At 45.5% G+C, this 21,090-nt stretch overlaps 1 protein-coding gene across 3 annotated transcripts in view; it reads left to right on the forward strand.

Moving 5' to 3' along the window:
• The first annotated feature begins 15,460 nt into the window (after positions 1-15,460).
• Positions 15,461-21,090, forward strand: part of LOC115523343 (myosin VIIA and Rab interacting protein) — a 373,872-nt gene continuing 368,242 nt past the window's right edge. For all 3 annotated transcript variants that reach the window (XM_030329285.1, XM_030329288.1, XM_030329290.1), the window contains exon 1: positions 15,461-15,530. The gene's annotated coding sequence lies outside the window, so the exon portion shown is untranslated. The remainder of the gene's footprint in view (positions 15,531-21,090) is intronic.

Here is a 21,090-nt window from a genome sequence, read left to right on the forward strand (position 1 = left end):
TGTCCTCGCCTCCCATTTATATGTTGTATGTGTTGAGGGCAAATAACTTCTCTTCTTAGTTCCCAGGCCTCCAATCAAGCCTCATGTGGAAGGAGGTAGGTCCCAAAACCATGGACTCCAATACAGATGGAAAGAGATCTTGGAAGGGGGTAAGTCTATTTTGCATGTAGAGGAAACGGGAATAATTATGGCCAGAACATAAGGCTGTGAAAGATCATTTACAAAAATGACCATAGTTACTTTCTTCCCTCAATCTAGACCTCCATGAACCATGACTTTGCAGTTCTTTCCCTGGTGAGATGGAGTCCATTTCACCCCTGCTTGAAATCCGGACTGGACTTGGGGCTTGTTTTGATTAAAAGAGTGTAGGGAAAGTGAGGCCATTCCAGTTTGGAGCCTAATGCTCAAGAAGTCTCTCCCACTTCTGCTCACAAGAGCCATGCCCCTGCCTCGTGAATAAGCCTGGGCTGGTCAGCTGGATAATTAGAGACCACATGGAGTAGAGACAAGCCATTCCAGATGAGGTCATCTTAGACCAGCCAGGCACAGCTAATCAAGGGGATGCCCACAGATATGCAAGTGAGTCCATCGAAGACCAGAAAATTAACTCAGCTGAGCCCAGTTCATATTGGCAGCCCAAAAAATCATGAACCAAATAATTTAGAGTGATTTCTTGTATACCTTTGTCCTCAGAAAGATGACTGTAAGCAGCTCTGGCATTTACTCTATTCATGTCCAGTCCAGTTTTATGAATAGCCCCTCTTTCTCAATAGTTGGCCTAGCTCACATAGCGTAACACTGTGGCCAGGGAGTTGGATGCTTGGTGGCCATGTCTTGGTCCTTTTCAGAAACTGGGGTGATGGGATAGACTGTGAGATAGTGATGCTTCCCAAAAGGCAAAAATGCACAACGCACAGGTTGCACCGTATCTCATTGCCTCTAATGTGAGAATTTAGCTGCTACGATGTTTCCAACTGGTTGGCCACTCATTGCTTTGTAGATTCTGTCCTCACCACGGACACCAGCGAAATTCATTTATTCGTTATTCTACTTGCATGATTTGAAACATGAAGGATCACGAGGAAAAAAAGTCAATCAAAACAAGTTTTGTCTTTTGAACGCTTCAGTGTTTGGATTTCTGGATGACTTATCTTCTACCATATTTTATCCTTGAAGTATATCAGAGATCTTTTCTCCTGAGAGTGAAGGAAGGAAGTGTTGGCCAATTTTACACTGTGACATGTTACAGAATGACACTCCTTATAGCAAATGCTCCCGTTTGTATGGAAAGTAGAATTAGAAGCATAAAATGAAGAAAGAGATGTTAATGCTTGAATAATAAGTACAGAGCATTGGCAGATAATGGACAAAAGAACACTATTTCCTTTAATCTTACTTAATAAGCTTTGTCTTCTAGCCTTTTGATTTTTTTCTGGCTGACTGCGGATGCGCTTGACTTGAATTTATTTACTTTCAAAAATAATGAACACTAAGAGGTGGACATGGTGCGCGAGTGGGAAACGCAGTGGAAAGCACTGACAGAGCTTACTAATCCTTCAGGAGATGAAGAGTGTGTGGGTTCCTTCTGTTGAAACATTGGTTTTGTGATGGGTAATTCACCAAATCATCCTGGTGCGTAAACCACTCAGGAATCAAGAAATGAATTCTAATACATTCATAGGATGGAATGATCTGCAGCTGTTGAATAGTGACAAGGGGAGTGTACATAACATTTTGCCAAGTGAAAGAAATTTCTAGCAGTATATTATATTATCATTTTCATTACACACACACACACACACATATACACACATATACACACACACATATATTATATATATATTACCGGTGGGTCTCCAAAGACAGATCATTTGAGTGCATTTCTCCCTTTAATGTTTCTTTATGTTTCACAGGCTTCCAGTGTTAGAATATGTATATATATTTTTTTCCTGTGTCTCCTTCTCTCTGCCCCTCCCCCACTTGTGTTCTGTCTTTCTCTTTCAAAAAAAAAAAGAAAAGAAAGGGGAGCCTGGGTGGCTTGGTTGGTTAAGCATCCGGCTTTGGCTCAGGTCATGATCTCACAGTTTGTGGGTTTGAGCCCCACATCGGGCTCTGTGCTGACAGCTCGGAGCCTGGAGCCTGCTTCGGATTCTGTGTCTTCTTCTCTCTGCCCCTCCCCACTTGTGCTCTCTCTGTCTTTCAAAGAAAAAAAAGAATATATATATATATATATATATATATATATATATATATATATATATTACCAGTGGGGTCTCCAAAGACAGATCATTTGAGTGCATTCCTCCCTCTAATATTTCTTTATGTTTTACAGGCTCCCAGTGTTAGAATGTATTACATTCATAATTATAAAATATAAAAATGTAAATGTATCAATTATATTGATAGTCATGCTGACAAAATATTTGCAGCCAGAAAAAAACTGATTCCCTCCCTCCTCAAGGTGTGTCCCTCTTGTATGAATTTTGAAATCAGTATTGTAGTCCGATGGGGATATTCTTTTGAGGGCTGCTGGGTCTAAGCTAAACTACATAATTCCTGACATCTACAGAGGACACGCTCTATGTCAGACCCTGTTCTAAGTATTTCATGAGCTTACGCTCATGGGATAGTCACAATATCCTATGAGGTGGTGACTACTGTTATCATTTTACACATGAGAACATGGAAGTGTGGAGATTTGAAGCTCAGACTCCAGGGTTCTTGCTCTTGACAAGTATTCTACAGTTCTCTCCTGTCTTGTGAGACAGGCCTTTCCAAGTATCACTCATCTGAAAAGGAAGGACCTCTTAGAGAAGAATGTAGAACTGTGAACGCAGAGCTGAGGTAGCCACAGAAGGTCCTGATGTTCTTCTCTTTGTCTCTTCGTGGAGGAATTCACCTTGAGTTTTCAGGACAGCATCTACCATTTAGAAGCTGAGGAGGATGTAGGGAAGAAGAGACTCCGGCACCCTATTTGCCTTATGTGGGTCCCCTTTGTAAGGCTTGGGATACAATTCAGGTAACCAAACTGATATCTCAGGACATGGTGTCCATAAGATATTGGTTGTGTGCTAAAATAAAATGTTTTGTACTTGAGAATCGCTGCACTAGGAAAAGTTAGAGGTCTGTTGCAGGACTGCTCAGAACCTTTATTATGCCCATGTACCGTGAGTTAGATCCGTGAGTTAGTATCCGTGAGTTAGATACAGTGTGCACCATTGCCCAACTTCGTTCAACCACAAACATCTTCTCATGGGGCATCTTCTATTAGCGCCCCCAAATTAGTGTTCTGTGGGGCAAAATTTGAGAAACACTAGTCTCAAATAATGGTACTCTTTTAAAAAAAATTTTTAATGTTTATTTTTGAGAGAGAGAGACACACACACACACAGAGTGCAAGCAGGGAAGGGGCAGAGAGGAAGACACAGAATCTGAAGCAGGCTCCAGGCTCTGAGCTATCCGCAAAGAGCCCCAAGCGGGGCTCGAACTCACGAACCGCGAGATCATGACCTGGTTTGGAGTTGGCCGCTCAACTGACTCAGCCACCTAAGCACCCCTCAAATAGTGGCATTCTTGATGTTATTTCCATTTTTCCTAGTCTTCAGTGATTTTTTTTAACATCCCAACCTTATCTCAAGTGTTCTCTGGAGACACAAGGAAAAGATTTGTGTCCTTGTTTGGGTATGTTGATTAGAAGAATAGTAGTAATCCACTGAGGCCAACATGGTGGAAGGAAGGTGGGGGAAATAAATCTTGGTGCTGGAATAGGAACAGGGTCTGAAACTTCACCAAGTCCACCATGAGCTCTCTCTCCATCTACAGTAAACTGTGGGAGGTTTATTGTTAATGAAGCAGCGTTTCCTTCTAGTAATGTTAGTTGAGCTTGGCCTGTTGAACTGCAGAACTTGCTATATGATACACATGGTTACCAGAGGAGCATATGGAGGAGCTCATCACCAGTGACCTGATTCAAAAGGCACGATGGGGTGGGAATGATGCTACATTCTCGTTTTTTAGATGGCAAAGGAATGAGAGATGTTTATATAACTCAAAAGGTCGTGCAGAAAGTCCTTTTCCAAGTTTGCCTCCTGCACACGCTCATCTTCAAAAATACTGTAGAGTATATATTTGGTTGAGTTGTAAGGTTGTACATGGAAAGAAGTTGAACATTCATGCTAGGAAGAGACTGCCCGGTCAATTACTAGGAGCATTACTGTGCTTGGTAAAACAACCAACTGATAAATATTTCAAAAACGTTTTTGTGCATGCCTTGGAATTACAACTATGTCTTATTTAAAGAATGGTGGAGAGGGAACAAGAATAATGAGGGAAAAGCATAGAAAATCACTAAAATAATTTGTTAGACAGCCTCTGACTTACAACCCATTTCATTCAGTTAGTAAGGCTAAGTTATCCATTTGGCAGATGACCCACTTCCTCAATGACCTCAGCAAGATCAGCTGAGCCAGTCCAGTCCCAAAGAACCACCCGGCTACCCCACTGAATGATGAATTAGTAAGTGCTTATTGTTTGGGTTTTTTTTAATTTTTTTTAAATGTTTATTTATTTTTGAGACAGAGAGAAACAGAGCATGAATGAGGGAGGGTCAGAGAGAGAATCTGAAGCAGGCTCCAGGCTCTGAGCTGCCAGCACAGAGCCCGACGTGGGGCTCGAACTCACGGACCGTGAGATCATGACCCAAGCCGAAGTCGGACGCTTAACTGACTGAGCCACCCAGGCGCCCCAAGTGCTTATTGTTTTAGGTTGCAAAGTTTTGATGTGGTTTGTTACACAGCAACATCTAGCTGATGCATGGTGAAGATCTGGAGTCTTTCCCTTGATGACCTAACCCCACTTTGGCTCTTAACGTCATAACAGAACCTCTGAATTTCAGCCAAATCCCACATCAGTTCTCCGGCCTTGGCAAACCACCTCCCATCCCCTGCAACGATATTGCCTACCCCCTCCCGACAGTGGCCCCTGCAGGCTTGCTGGCCCTCAATAATCGGTATCTTCCACTCCATACAGGGAGTATGCAGGCATTTGTGGATTTCTTCCATGCCGTATAACAGCTGAGGGAGTGTCGGGGTTCCATCTCCTATTCTTTCTCACCTTAAGTTGGACACATTTCCACTCCTGCTTGGCAGCGGCTGCTCTGTGTTGCCAGATGGGAGCCACGTGGGGCTGTCTCCTTCCAGAGTCACAGATGAGCTATGGAAATAAAGGAGTACCATGCAAATAAGAAAGCCACCATTGCTTGCATTTGGTAGAGTCAAAAGCAGACAGGAGAGTAGGAAAGTTTTATAACAAAAGAGAAAAGGAAGGCGTTAAGTATGATCTGATTGGAGGCTGTCGGCAGAGGAAGTTTGGATGCAGTCTAACTAGAAGCGGGGCATCTTACACGATTGGTTTAGAAAGTATGTTTGGCTCTCTCTGTTTGATCCTGACTTGGAAGCTGGGGCAAAACAATGAACAAGTTGGCAGTTATTAACGAAATGCTAATTGTTCTGGGCCAGATGCTGCAGAGGTTGTGTTTTCGCTTCCTGAACTGGTTGCTGCAGAGGTTGTGAGCCAGCATTCTATTGTCATACATGGTCTGGTCATTTTCCTTTGTATATTCAGTCTCTCAGTCTCCCTTTTGGTAATTCTCTCACTCTGCGAGTGATGGGTTGGCCAATTCAGGGAAGGCTACAGATCCAGATCTTCGCTGTGGGGATGGTTCAGTTGTCTCCATGGTCAAGTGCATAACTGCAAGATCACCTTGAGCTTTTGGTTGTTGTGTTGTCACGGTGATTATCTGTCAAGAGAGTAGCTGTGCAGTAGGATTTACTATTCTGGATAGGATGCCAGAGACCAACATCATGACCACTGACAAAAAAAACAAGAATAATTAATAGTCCCTGTAAGACACTTACAAGAACCAGGAATCCCAAATGCCCATCCCAGGCCCAGTAAATGAATCCCAGGGGCCATAAAGATCAACCTAAAAATGTCAAGTAGCTGTTTCCCTAAGGCAATGTATTACCTGTGCTACTTTGCCTGTTTCTTTAGTCTAAGTATTAGCAAAGACTAGCAATGGCACAGATACCACCAAGACTAGCCAGCAAAAAATCTAGGGTAATATAATTGTCCATCGTTACTTGTGCCAGTGAGTTGAGATTGGTCTGTACATCATCTAGGGTGGAGGTGGTATTGTTAATCATTTCTGCCAAAGTTAATAATTATTTATTTATTTATTTAGAGAGCACGTGCGTGAGCGAGTGAGCTAGGGAGGAGCAGAGGGAGAGGGAGAGAGAGAATCTTAAGCAGGCTCTACATTCAGCATGGAGCCTGATGCAGGGGCTCAGTCCCATGCCCCCTGGGATCATGACCTGAGCTGAAATGAGGAGTTGGACACTTAACTGACTGAGCCACCCAGGCTCCCCACTGATAAGTTTTTTTTCTAGATTTTCTGCTTATAAGATTTCCCCATTGGAAACACTGCTGTGATTCTTCACATAAACAACTGGTTAGTAATTTCTCAGAATGCCTGGATAATCAAGAATGGGCTTGTTTGGGAACTTGCATCTCAGTTGGAATTTGCTACGTTCATGATTTCTAGAATTGGGATCTCTGTATAGCGATGTCTTGGCATACTATTGCTAAAGTGCATGAAGTATGAGTCAGAGGCAAACAAGACCAGGCATTCTGGCTGCAAAAGAAGTAGTATCCAGTAGGGGGCACATGGAGACCCAGGAGAAAAAGAGTCTCTGATGGTGGAAGAGGAGGTCTTCCATTAGCCCAGTTATAGTTTTCATCTCTATTAATGTCTTCCAGGTGGCAAGTAATTGGCCCATCACCCCATGAAGGTGGTTGAATTCCAATGTCTTATAATAATTGGTTCTTTTTCTGAGAGAAGGGCACTACCAAACTCATGCGTTGATTTAATTAAGGTCATTTGTCTATTTCGATGCAAATGCCATTCCTTATGGTCTTGCCTATTAAGACTGAAATCCCCCCGAGATTTTTTATCATGATGATCTAGTGATGGATGCCATATACAGCAATCAGCAAGGCTCAAAGCAGTGGTTACTGTTTGGGATAATCCAAGAATGGCATTAGGATGCGTATGTTCTGACCTAACAGTTATAATAAAGACCAAAAGGGCCATTATGGGTGGACAATAACCAAGGGTCTATAGGAAACGAGCAGAATGGTTATAAGCGAGCAGATGAGCAAGCTAATTCCAAAACAGGAATTAGCCAGGAGCCTCGTCCTATGTCTCAGGCAGTGGCTGTCCACTATCCTAAGTTATTTGCATATTCCACAGACCTTGGGTCAACTACCTACTTCCAAAAGTTGGCTGCTACTAGAGGATATCTGAGAATTTGAAATTTGAGGTCCTTTAATGTAGTAGACTGCCAACTGTGTGGAATTCTGAATGCTTCTTTAATTATGAAACATGGACCCAGGGATAGACTCCCTGGAGTTTCACTGCTATATTTGTTGCTAACAGTATGTGATAGGGTCCATTCCAATGAAGTTCAAGAGTAGTTTTTCTTTGATGTCTCTTCTAATAGGTGAAATTTTCTGGTTTAAGATTGATAGGAGGCTGAAGCTGTTTAGGAAGATGTTGTGAGAGGGCAGTCTTAACCTGTTGATGATGGGACTGAGTACATGAGTCCTTTGCAATGTTTTGCCAACTCTGCAAGAAACAGGGTAGAATATCAGAAATGAAATCCCTAAATGTGTGGGTCTTGCAGTTATGAGATCATAGGGGGATAATGACGTGTGCCTGAGGGAGTGGACTGAATGGCCACAATCTCCTACAGCTCATCTTTTCTTTGTGTGTATGATTGAATTATGGTCTAATAAAATTCTGCTGGAAATGTTTTGGGTATGTCTTTTAGCAGACTTTTCTCTAATTTGGGGGCCCTTTTGTACCCTCAGGATTATTACAAAAGAGTGACTCGTAGACCCCTTTCTGTGTTTGTTCGATCAGTTTTTGCCATCCAGGATTTAGCATCTGATGTTTTGAGCAACACGTGTACAAGTTGATATAGTTCAGGTAACCTTGGGACATATGCACCCAAAAGAAAGGTAAATTCTATCAATAGTAGCTGGCCTTCTCTGGGTTAGGGAAATTCTGAATTCTAACTGTGAATTCAGCTTGGATCCAAGGCATACCTGACTCATGGCAGGAATGAATTTTTAGAAGCAACCAGCATTTAGGGGTCTTAGGAAAGTCAGTAGGAAAAGATAGGGGATCTGGACAAGGGAAAGAAGAGAAAGAAGTTATCAGAAGTGTGGAAGGAGAGATCAGAAGGAAAAGAGGGATGAAGGAGAGCTGGATATAAAGAGGGAACTGGAGGACAAAGAGGGAGAATTTACTCAGGAAATGAGTCTAATTTGTCATTGCTTAGGATTGTCAGGCTTCTCATTGGCTTCGGCCAAAGAATCTTACGGTGAAGCAATTTTTTCAATCAGAATTTCATTTGGAGGCCTCTGCATACCAATAAAAATGCTGCCTATTAAATCTGAGAAATCTTGGATCCTTTGTTTTCTAAGGCACCTCCCAGATGAACAATTTTATTCAAGCCAAGTGTTCCCAGAGTGGCTACTGAAGCTCCAAATCATCGCTGGTGAAGAAGTGCCATATTTTGAGAATTAGGATTATAAGAATAGTTCAGGTAGAAAGGAGGAGTTCCTCCTGGAGGAGGAGGAGTAAAGGATTTAGACCGAGATGGTCCCTTGGCAGCAGGCAACCCACTGTAAAGTGATGCTTGTGCCCTTTGTTGCTTGGCCCCCAACCTGATGGTTTGGCTGCCTCTGAACACAGACTTGACCATCAGCACCTCCAGGCAGGTGGAAAACCGAAGAGAACATTCAGCAAAGAGAACATTTTCTCTGGATCAAAGCCAAGCTTTCAGAACAAAAAGAACAAAAAAAATGTGATGGAAGGAAAATCTCACCCTGTCTTACAGGTAACGTGGCAAAATTTGCCCCAATGGGCTTTGGTTTGCTGGGAACCACAAACTCAGGCTCAAAGGGACCTATGCTTGTTTCCTATTCTGTGATTCTCCTTCCTATGGCAAACACTTTTGAGAGCACATCACACAAAACAGAAGCGCAAAAGAGCAAAATGGGTAAAAAAAAAAAAAAAAAAGCCTGATTACATTAAGGATGCCAAGCCAATAGGTACCATGAACAAAACCCAGGTACCGAACTGAGAATAAATAGTGGAGGAATTTCACGTCCAGAGAGCAGAGCTCAGGACCAGGGCTGGTTTGCAAATGTTTGGTGAGAACCTGACAAGCCACAGTGGCGAGGCACAGGGGGCCTCTGTGGGCACCTCGCCTGGTAAAGGCTGGGGTCCGTGGCGGTGGGCAATGCAGTTTGTGTCAGTAGAACCTTTAGGAAAACTGGAAATAAATGAAGACCACCCAAATGAAAATAAACAGAAGCTTTTTGTTCAGCACTTGTGTTTGGCAGAGGCTCAAAGGCAGGCAGGGGAATAGGAAAGCTTTATAATGAAAAAGAGGAAAGGCTTCCAGCAACCTCCCTGACTGCAGGCTGGGGCACGAGGAAGCCGGAAGCAGGCTACCTAAAAGCAGGGCAGTCCTACGTGATTTTTGGAGCGTATTTGGCTTTCTCGGTTGGCCCTAAGTTGGAAGCAAGGGCCAAAAAATAAGGAAGCCGGTAGCCAGTGACCAAGTCCTGATCATTGAGGGCTGATTGCCGCAGAGGCTGTGGTTTGGCTTCCTGCCTGGTTGCTGGAGAGGTCATGGGTCAGAGTCCTGTTGTCATCTATGGTCTGGCTATTGTCCATTTGTACATTCAGTCTCTCAGGGGCTCAACTCCGCTAGCCCCAAATGCTATGTGATTTTCATCTTCTCACCACCTTCCCTCATTTGCTATTCTCAGCGCCCTGGGGACCAAGAAAGATTCACAAGATTCAGTCCTGAACCTTTGGGAGAACCAGCATTATTTTTTACCTACCACACTCATTCCAAATGATTCCCTTGCTCTTCTGGTAGAGAGATTTCTTCTTTTTCCTCCTCCTCCTTGTCTTCCTCCTCCTCCTCCTTGTCCTTGTCCTTCTAATTCTCCTCTAATTCTCCTCTTCCTTCTTCTCCTCCTTATTTTTCTTCCTCATCTTTTACCCCTTTTTCTTCTCCTCCTTTTCCTTCTTCTCCTTTCCTTTTCTACAGAACAGAATCTTCCTCCACATTATATCCCCTTTCTTTCCAGATCTTTTTTGTCTCCTGGAGTCATAAGCCTCTTGGCTCTGCCTTAAAGGTAATGATGATCATAGTGGAGGGGGGAATTACTGAGAGGAGAAAGATCCTCAATGAACCGTCAACACTGCAGCCAGCATGGAAATGCTTCATCTCTGGAAAGAATTTCAAAACACATGAAAATTCAGGTCACCTGACTAAAAAAAAAAATCAATGTGAATATTCAGCATGCGCAAAAGCTTCTGAACATCTTTGAATTGTAAATGTTGGTGGATGAGCATTTTCTCTGGCATCTTCATTCGTGTAATAAATATTTATCCAGCACTTCCTATGTGCTAGGCTCAGTGAGCAAAGCAAAAATCTCTGCCCTCATGCAGCTTATGCCCTAGTGGGGAAGACAGACAATAAGTAGTAAACAGAATAAGAAAGTTCATAGTGTGTTAAAGGGTGACAGGTGCTATGGAATAAAGAAAATGCAGAGCAGGGCAGCGAGGGAGAGAGGACAGATTCACCTGCCTGGGGATGCCTGACTGCCTCCGTGAATAAGATCATGGCAATTAAACCATCCCTCAGGCTTTGAGGATTGTTACGAAGGGGATGCACACTCACACACAGGGCACTGGCTAAGTTTCCGGGCATTATTGCTAATTAGTCCCCAGCACAACCGCAGGCTGAATCAGCTGCTTCAGACCTCAACTGGTTCAGGGTTCAGAGAAGCATTCTATCTGATTTGGCTGTAGAGGTTATCAACCAAGCCTGGGCTTTATCGGGGGGGACCTAATTTATAGTAAGAGAATTCTAAGAGAAGACAGTCGCAAATGAAGGCTCTGTAAGTTGGTAATCATCTATACTCCCGTGAAATAACATTTTTTATCAGTATCTCTTAGCAGCAGCAGGATTCCTTATTGGATACTATAATCAGTGAATGACAAGATTCTATAATTACTTCTATACTGTCCTTCCAAGATAGAATCAACTTTACTAAAGAAGGCAATAAAGCTTTTTAGAAGCCATTATTTAGTAGGGAATGAATAGCTGTATAAAAAATATTCATTGTTCCAAAAAAAAAAAAAAACCACTTTGGAGAAAAATACTGTACTTACTAGAAACAATGAATTCTTTTCTAAGCATTTCTATTTCTAGTTCTGTTTCGTCTAGTATGATCTATTTCATCAACGCAAGATACACATATGGTCACATGTCTTTTGTTTTTCCAATTAATCACTGCTGAAGAGCAGAGTCCAGGATGCCCATTTTGAAGCCTCCCGTTTCTCCTTGGATTGTCCAAAAACATGCGTGTTCACTTAGTGAACACTAAACTCCATCCTGTTTCCTCATACGGCATGCAGACTGGATGTATGTTGTGGTCCTCTGCTCTCCTACCGTGCTGGGTGGAGCTCTGAGGACTGGTCCTATGCAGCTTGGTTTGTCAAAGTTGGTGTGAACGCATACGTTTTCATTTCTCCAGGACAAAGGCCCAAGGTGAGATCGTTGGGTTGTGTGGTAGGTTCGGTTTTTGTCGGAAAAGCAATAGCCACACTGTTTTCCAGAGCGGTTGCACCTTTGTACATGCCTACTAGCAATGCGTGAAGTGTCACAGTTTCTCTGTCTCCTCGCCGGGATTTGGTGTCGTCACAGTTTTGTTATCCTACCCATTCTGATAGTATGTAGTGACACCTCATGGTAGTTCTCACTTCCATTTCCCTTGGCTAATGATGTTGAGCATCTTTTCCTGAAATATCTCATGTCATTCGCCCATTTTCTAATTGGACTGTTTGGGAGTATACTATTGAATGTTGAGAGCTCTTTATATATTCAAGATACAAGTCCTTTGTCAGAGATGTTATTTGAAAATATTTTTTCCTAGCATACCACTGTCTTTTCATCCTCTTGATAGGGTCTTTTACACAACAAATGGGTTTAAAACATTTTTTGGTGAGGTCCAATTTAGCCAATTTTCCTTTCACCCACTTGCTTTTCATTCATCAAATAATTACTGCATGTCTACGGTTTATCAAGATAATGTTCCAGGTGCCCATAGGAATCAAAGATGTGACATGGTCCCAACTTCAAGGCATTTCCAGTCTAGTTGGGAGATTGGTGATACACCCAAATAACTAATATTACCTAACAAGTGTTACGTGGAATGGAAGAGGTAGAGATACATGTTTGTTTTTTGAAAATCAGATATTATGTTTTGGCTGACAGCAAAGTAGTGGGCAAAGGTTTCATCGCTTCTATGCCAGCAGATGCCACAAAATGGTATGGAAACTTCCTTTATAAACTCGTTTTTTCCCAGATTGAAACAATCGTTTTTAGATAGCTAACATATTAAATCTCATTATGCGCCAAGAATTTCACATACATTGTATCAATAATAATCTTGCCGGGCAGTGGAGAGGATTATACCATATTTTAAATTTAGAGAATCTAGGATTCAGCAAAGTTAAGTAACTTGTCCAAGGTCACAAAGACAGGAAGCAGTAAGGTCATAGGAGCACCCTGGTCTTTTGTGATTAATGCTCTTTTAATTCTACCCAGAATCCTCCTGAGACATGTCCTTTTCCTGCCAGTATAAACTCATCAATCTTCTGGCTAAGAAATGGACTGTCTGATTTATGTTTTAAAAAGATGAGATACATATCCTTGGTGCACAAAAGTCAACGAGCTCTTCTTGATAAAGGAAGAATCCATTCAAACTTTTACAGTGGTCAAGATGATGCAAAAAAATGGAAAAACAAGCACTACCTGTGAGTCAGGAGAAGCAAAAGAAGGGATGGATATTGCTGGAATTCAGTAAAATTTTGCTGAATGACAGCCCAGGATGGAGTAATCAAGGGGGTAGCACGTTAGGTCACCTTCCAGCAGGCTGATTGTTACCCAAATCATCTTCGAATGCCAAACCTTTCACGGAATGTTTAAAAAAAAGTCAGTAATAGCTCAGGCAAAGGATGGAAGCTGTGCCTGTTTCTGACCCTGTAAGACAACAAAAAGGGAACTGGGGCTCTTTCTTGTGCATAATGTCCCTGGATTTCCATCTGTACTTTCTTCCTGTCTTATTTGTAACCTTGCCCAAATCGCTGAACCCTTCCGCATTTATTTTTCTTTTGAAATGTTTATAACTTAGGAAAGATGTTAGGATCTTGATTCTGAAAGAGGCTGTAAAGTGGCGAATTTATATATTAGGACAGTTTTGCAAACACTTGCATAATGTCAAATAACCTTCGAACCCAGTCCCCGTTCTTGCCAGGATGCAGCCACTACTCGGCAACCCCCAGGTGGAGAGTAAGTCACACCTTTACTCTGCTGGCCTGTGCCAAAAGTTAGACCTACCATTTTGCATAACAAAAGGCAAAAATGGGAACACTGGACACATACATCTGGTTGATTACATTTTCTCTAGGAGGGTAACCGGGAACAGGACAGCAATGGGGCCCCCCGGGGAGAGGAAATCAGAGGCCGGGAGCATGGGTGGGAGGGTGTCTTGTTACCTGTGTACCCATTTGGACTTTCTGAATTTCGTCCCATGCTAATGGTATTCAAGTACAGGTAAATAAAATTAAAACTGAATGTAAAGAAAAAAGGAACAAAACACAAACTTTCTTCCACTTTAGCCCATCTGTGGCTAATAAAATCCCTTTAAGAGAGGAAATCAGATCTTTAGAGAAATCAACTCATTTTACCTTCCAAGTTCCCTTCCTAAAGGTTTTTTTCTTCCTTCTTTCCTTTTCTTTCTTTCTTTCTTTCTTTCTTTCTTTCTTTCTTTCTTTCTTTCTTTCTTTCTTTCTTTCTTTTTCTTTCTTTTCTTTCTTTTTCTTTTCTTTTTTCTGCTGCGGACAGATCAGCAAAGGAGCCATCCAATTCTACTGAGCAAATCCACACGGAGAGGACACTCTTAATCCACCGGCCTGCGAGAGGATTCCCAGGGCTTTTAGGAGTCACCAGTGTAGGGTAGCTCCACAAACGCGTTATTTTGATGGAGTGACTCCCAGGCTGCAGCTAAAACCGACAATGTGTTTTCAGCCTAGTTGTTGGGGCTGAGGCAGTCAGTCTCAGGAAGATTCCCGGCCCTGCGCCTGAAGGATGCAAAGGCGCTAGGAAGCCCTGGCCTGGGGCGGGTGGGGGGGGGGGGAACCTTTCAACTCCCGGGCGTTCTTCCAGGACCTGGACCCCCTGGCAGGGGCCCGAATGCATCCGTCACTTGCGGCCAGCCTCGGGCATCCTTCTGGCAGCGCGGGCTCACTAACCCGGCGGTGCGAGGGCGAAGGGGTCTTGGGAGGTTTGCGCGCGCAGTAGCCCGGGGCGGACCCTGAGCCGGGTGCGAACCCAGTCGGGGCGTGTTGAACGACTGGGCGTCGCTACACAGTACATTCCCGGGAGAATGAAAGGAACCCAGCTCAGGGAATGGGTCACCACGGTGACTTTAAATACCCAGGGGCCGTGAAGAGAGGAAGAGCTGTGTTTGGAGAAGCGCCACGCCGGCCCTGGTGAGGCTCGGGAGAGAGGGCGCCCACACTCCGGAGGGCGAGCGGCAGCGCTGGGAGAGCCAGGCCCACCCCGGATTCGGGTGACGCGTCACTCCGCGGTCTGGGGGGGTCCGGGCCCCCGGGGCTCAGGGGCAGGGGACAGGAAACACCTTCCTCCAAGGCTGATAGCGACCTGAAGTCTCACCTAGGGGCTCCCGGGCCGTGGCCCCAGCACTGCACTGCGCCGCCAGGAAGAGCCCGAGAAGGGGCGCGGGTCCCCGCCCCGGGCGCGCGCAGCCCCAGCCCCGCCTCCTCCCCATGCGCCCCGCCCCTCCCGGCGCGTGCCGCCCGCGCGCCCGGGGAGCTTCCGAGGAACCGGCCCGGCGGGCACCCCGTGCCCCGGCGCAGGCGCGAGCGCGCGCCGCCCCTCCGGCCGGGCGCCCCGCTGCGCCCCCCCCGCCCCGCCTCCGCACGCGCCCCCGCCCCGGGCGCCTCTGATTGGCCGCCGGCCGGGCCAGCAGGTGTCGGCGGCGGCTGCGGCCAGGCTGGCCCCGGCTGCCTGCGGCGCGGGCGCCTCCCTCGCGGCCGCTGCCACCGCCGCGCTCCCGCCTCCTGCCCGCTCCCGGGCTCCCGCTGCGGCTGCGGTTCTGGCGGCCGAGCCCCCGCGGCGCTGCAGCTCAGATCCGGCGCGCCGAGCGACCCGCGCGCCCCTGCCTCGCCGCTCGCAGCTCCCTCATCCACGCGCCGCGCTGCGGCAGGTGCCCCGGGCGTCCTGAGGCGCGGTGGCCTGAGCGCGGCCGCCATCGGTGACCCTGGCCAGGGACCTGCTCCAGCCTGGCCACCCCGCGTGAGTACCGTCTCCTCCCCTCCGGCGGCTTTGCGCCACTGTCCCCCTTGCGTTGCCGCAACTTCGGGGGTGGGTGTGTGGAGGTGCCTCTCACGCTCCCCCACGCCCGCGCGAGTCCTGAACCAGGAGGGTCCCCGGGCTCGGCCAGCCTGCCTCTGCGGACGGGCTTGCGGGGGGCGGGGGCGTTGAACTTGCTCGAGGTTCGTCGCAGAGTCGCAACCGCCCCTTTCCCCCCTTGGCCGCGGCCGGAGCTCGTCCCTGCGTTTCCCTCGCGTTCGCCGTTCCCCGCTGGCCACGTAGCTCCCGGGCTGCGGTTCGCCGCGCACCTACTACGCTGCAGGTGCATCCGCCGGGCGCCTGGAACCACCGGGTAAGCGCCCGGTAGCAGCCGGCGCGGCGGACTTGCCTCTCTCGGACTCTCAGTTTCCGTAAAATGGGGCTAATCAGAGACTCACTCAAGGTCATGGCCCGTGCGCGGAGTGAGAACCCTAGTCGATCGCTTCCGGCCGGGTCCGCGGACTGCCCGGGGAGGGGCGCGCTGTGGCGGGTGGGTGGTCACTTCGGCTTCATCCCGCTCTCTTCCTCTTACTTCCTTCCCTCCAAGTCCGCGGGATTTGCAGACGTCGGGAGCCGGTCCCAAGGGACCCTACAGAGGTTTGGGGGCGTCCGTGGGGGACCTTTGGGGTGAGCGCGGTGCCGAGCGCTTCCGCGGCGGAAATCCCTGACCCGAGACATTTGCAGCATCCCCTCCAATCCCAGTCATTTAATTTGCTAACGTCTCGGCGGGGTAGGGGCATTTTCTAGGTGCCTGCTCTTAGAGCAGTCCTGCTCCGTTTCCGTTTCCCAGACAAGCTCTGTCCCCAAGATAAGTATGGGAGAGACGAACTGGACATGTCAGTTTGGGTCCAGGGACTTCGTAAGAGAAGCGGGTTCGCTCTGCTGTTGGTTTAGCCAACCCTGGCTCCCATCTGCTCTAGGAAAATGCCTGGAGTCTGGCTTCATTCCTGCCCTCCCTACTCCCTGCCCCTTGATCTGGGCTTGTTGCACACTTTCCCTGGGGAGGGTGGAGTCCAGTCCCAGAATGTGTAACTGTTGCCGGATGTCTGTCGTTTATTCCAGACCCTTTGAGGCAGTTCCAGTGGGTTGTGGGCGGTTCTCAGAGCTTTGGGCTCGGGAGAGACTTACCCCTCCTCTTTTGACATTGTTTCTCTGTCCCTCCAACTCAGCCTACCCCGCCCTTACTCAGCGATCACATGGCTACTTGGATAGTTTTGTGATGCCTGACAAACATCTTTGAGCCTCAGCTTTTTTTTTTTTTTTTCTTTTTAAAGCAAGCTCTGTGCCCAATGTGGGACTTGAACTCATGACCCCAAGATCAAGAGTCGCATACTCTGTAGACTGAGCCAGCCAGGCGCCCCCGAGCCTCAATATTTAAAATCTATAAAGCAGAATAATCCTTGTGTTTCAGTCTTCCCAGGGCGGTAAGGGTTCAGGGGACATGGTGGAGGTGAACGTAGAAGGCAGATGGTTCCAGACGATCTGAGCTGTGGGTGGAAGTGGAGGTGATTTCAAGAATTTTTTACAGCAGTCTCTGAGACCCTAGGCACAGATGTAAAAATCTTTGTTTCTAGAGAAATTTACTCTGCCCGGACTTTGAAAATACTACTTTTCATCTTCCAGTTGATGTCTCTCACTTGGCCATGGGCAGCTACATCTCTCCTCATTACCCCCTGCCCCACCTGTGGTCTTTGTGGGCAGGGAGTTGGCTGTCTCTGCCGGGCTGGGGGCTGTCTGTGGTGGTGGCGAAGCACTGTATCTGTGTGTGGGGGTGTTGTCTCTGTGAAGGTGAAGTGTATCTCTGCGGAGATGTGTGTATCTCTTTGTGGCCTAGGTTTCCTGTGGCGGGGGAGGGGCAGTTGTTTGCTCCAGCGTCTGCTCATTTGGGGAAAAGTGAAGGGCTAGCCAGGCTCAGCAGTGTCAACAGTGGTATGGCTGGTGTCCTGTCTCCTTCCTTCCTGTCCAGAAGGATAGAAGGAGAGCTCCTCTGTGGCCTTGGTCTTTAGAGAAATCAGTTGGGGCAGACTGGAATACCTCAGAGAGAAATGGGCATCCCCTGTTTTGGGTTATTACTGTTGATGCAGTCTTTTGTTTCAAAGGCATGTTAAAAGAGGGACGACGGGTCTGAACTTGGTGACTTTATTTTAACGTTGTATTAAGCTATGACACAATAACAGAAAATAGCACAGAGCTGAACTGTACTCTCAGTGGATTTTCACAAGCTGGACACACCTGCACCTGCCCAGATTAAGACCTAGAATATTCCTCGTCTCCCCATGTCCTCTGTAGATCTTATCCCTCAAGGGTAACCATCATCCTGCTTAGTTTTTTCAGGTGAGCTTGATTTTTATTTTCATTATTATTTGTTTTACCAGTTTAGTGTCAAAGGTAAAATGAAGCTGCTTGGTGATTTTCTACTTCTTCTTTTAACGGATGCTAACCAAAGGTAGTTGCACATTAACCAGTCCAGAAGGCTGGTAGGGAGGATTTGGGCTTAAGTTCTGGGTGGAATCTAAACTGGTTGTCTCTTCCTCGCCCCCCAGCTGGTTCTTGGGTGGTGTAAGAAGCCAGACCGCAGATGCAACAGCACCGACATTGAGAAATTGAAGCCAGGTTGTTCATAGAGTGTATTTGAATAAAGCAGACCTGAAATAGTATCATGAGAAAATATAAATGAAAAAACATATGAATTAATTCTCATTTGAAACACAAAAATGGGAATATTGTGAATTTCTCAATATTAAAAATCGGTAGAGGACCACAGAACTTCAAGGCTGAGTGATTTATAAGCTGTTTGTGCTGTTACCACATGGTGGCGCCACCTTGGCTGGAGAACGGCACTACGGAGCCTTCTTTCCCAAGCCCCCAGTAAGGAATCCCAGGAATAAAATCCAACAGTTCAGTATCTCCGGAAATGATTTCCAAAGTGTTTGGCAGGCAGGCCTCCCCTCTGGCGCCTGCTACCCTAAATCCACGGATCGAACCTTATCCCAGCTTTTTAGGAGGGTGGCTTGTGTGTTGGAGAAGGCGGAGTTGGGACATTATGGCCCTCTCTTTGGTAGTATGGAACTGTGGTATGTCCTTGGGACTTTCAAGAGGGTTGACTGAGAAGCTAGCTCAGGTGTGTTGTGATTATTTTGGACTCATTTCACCCCAGAATTCCCCCAAAGGTATGAGAGAAGGAGTTCTCTTTCCTGAGCCAGGTAACTATAGTCACACCGCACTGTCCATGGTGAACTCGGAAGAATAAATAGGTATAGGTGTAGTCAGACTGCTGCCCTCTGAAATGCCCTCTGTGTTCCACACAGAGGTGCGGGCCAAGTCACAAGGGGAGACCACAGGGTGTGGGCTTTTGTATCCAGCTGTGGAGAGGGCTAAGCAGACCATTCTAGTGCCTTTTCCCTTCACTGTCTGTGTGATCAAGATGCTGCCTAGATGCTGCCTAGAAGACTGTATTCATGATGGCCACCATGCTAAGAGTATTGCATATTGACCATGTGCTGGACCATGTATACATATATATCCCTGTATTTTGTATATATATATATATATATATATATATATATATATATACACATATACACACACACATATATCTGTGTATTATATATATATTATATAATATAATATATATAATATTATATATATATATATATGGATATATGGATATATATGGGGTTGAGTCCATGCAGCCTGCAACATTGGGACTGAGTGTGTGCTCATCAGAATGTGTAGTCTTACTTTATGTTTAAAATTTTAGGGGCGCCTGGGTGGCTCAGTTGGATAAGCAGCCGACTCTTGATTTCGACTCAGGTCATAATCTTGCGATCTGTGAGACTGAGCCCCAGCGTCGGACTCTGCACTGCCAGTGTGGAGCCTGTTTGGGATTCTCTCTCTCCCTCTCTCTCTCTGCCCCTCCCCTGCTTGCATGTGTGCTCTCTCTCTCTCAAAATAAATAAATAAACTTTTTAAAAATTTATGTAAATGAAGGTCTGTTAATTTGTTTTTGTAATTTGCTGTTTTTCACCTAACATTGTTTTAAAAACATATGTTGATAGCATTTGTTGATAACTGAAAGTTTAGTTGATGCATTTTAACATAATATTTCCTTGTTTGGTATCATTAATACCTCATTGATGGACAAAAAGATATTTTTACTGTTTGCTATTATGAGAAATATTGCAGGGACTATCCTTGATAAGGTCTTGTAGAAATGTGTAAGTGTCTCTAGGATATATATCCCCAGAAGTTGAATAACTGGGTAGTAGGATATGCCTGCCTCAACATCTGTCTGTTACAGGTTTTGCAAATTGCCCTCCGTAGTAGTTGGCCCACATTACATTCCTACTAGCACCGTGTTGGAGTGCCTTGTGTCCCCATATCTTTGTGCATCAGATGTTTCGATTTTGGTTCATCTGATAAGCATAGAATATATTTCACTTTGCATTTCACTTTTACTTTAGATTTCCCTGAGAGTCTTTTTTTTTCTTTAAAGATTTTTTGGGCAATCTCTCCACCCAGTGTGGGGCTTGAACTCACACCGCTGAGATCAAGAGTCACATGCTCTACCAGCCAGGTGCCCCTCACTTAGAGATTGTTAAAAAATACATTTTGGTTTTCAAAGTTTCTTTTCTAGGCATTGCCATATTTTACTGGAGAAAACGTTCAGATCTTAAAACTCCTCTGAAATTTGTATTTCTGTATTGTGTGAGGCAGGGATCTAATTGTTTTCCATACTCAAAACCACTTCTCCCATTATCATTTATTGAATAGTTTCCTATTTTCTCACTTATTTTATTGCAGTCTCCATAATATGCCAGTTTTGTTACATTTTTGGATCTGTTTCTAAACTCTGCTTTAGTAATCTCTTATGATTCCTCAGCTAATACCATTTTATTGAATTATTAAGGCTGTATAATCTTTTCTTCTTAGCTTTTTTCTTCAAAATGGTCTCGGTTATTCTTTTTTTTTTTTTTTTCAACGTTTATTTATTTTTGGGACAGAGAGAGACAGAGCATGAACGGGGGAGGGGCAGAGAGAGAGGGAGACACAGAATCGGAAACAGGCTCCAGGCTCCGAGCCATCAGCCCAGAGCCCCACGCGGGGCTCGAACTCACGGACCGCGAGATCGTGACCTGGCTGAAGTCAGACGCTTAACCGACTGCGCCACCCAGGCGCCCCTGTCTCGGTTATTCTTGACCCCCTAGGCTTCGACATGAATTTTAGGATCTTTCCTAAAGATCCATTTTAATGAAAAATATTATTACGGAAATTTGGTAAAATACCAAATAAACTATATTTTTGTGTTTCTTTTTCTTCAAATATATATTGTGCTAATCAAAACTTTTAATTTCCCATAATTTGGTCTCCATTTTAAATGGATTCACTTTATGTGACTCTTCTCTGGCACCAGATATCTTGAATAATAAGGACCATTTGAATATGATTTTTCAAACACATATAGGATCATTTTTTAAATTCAACAACATACGAGCAATGTTAA

This window comes from Lynx canadensis, chromosome C2 (genome assembly GCF_007474595.2).
Source record: "Lynx canadensis isolate LIC74 chromosome C2, mLynCan4.pri.v2, whole genome shotgun sequence".
Classification (NCBI taxonomy): domain Eukaryota; kingdom Metazoa; phylum Chordata; class Mammalia; order Carnivora; family Felidae; genus Lynx; species Lynx canadensis.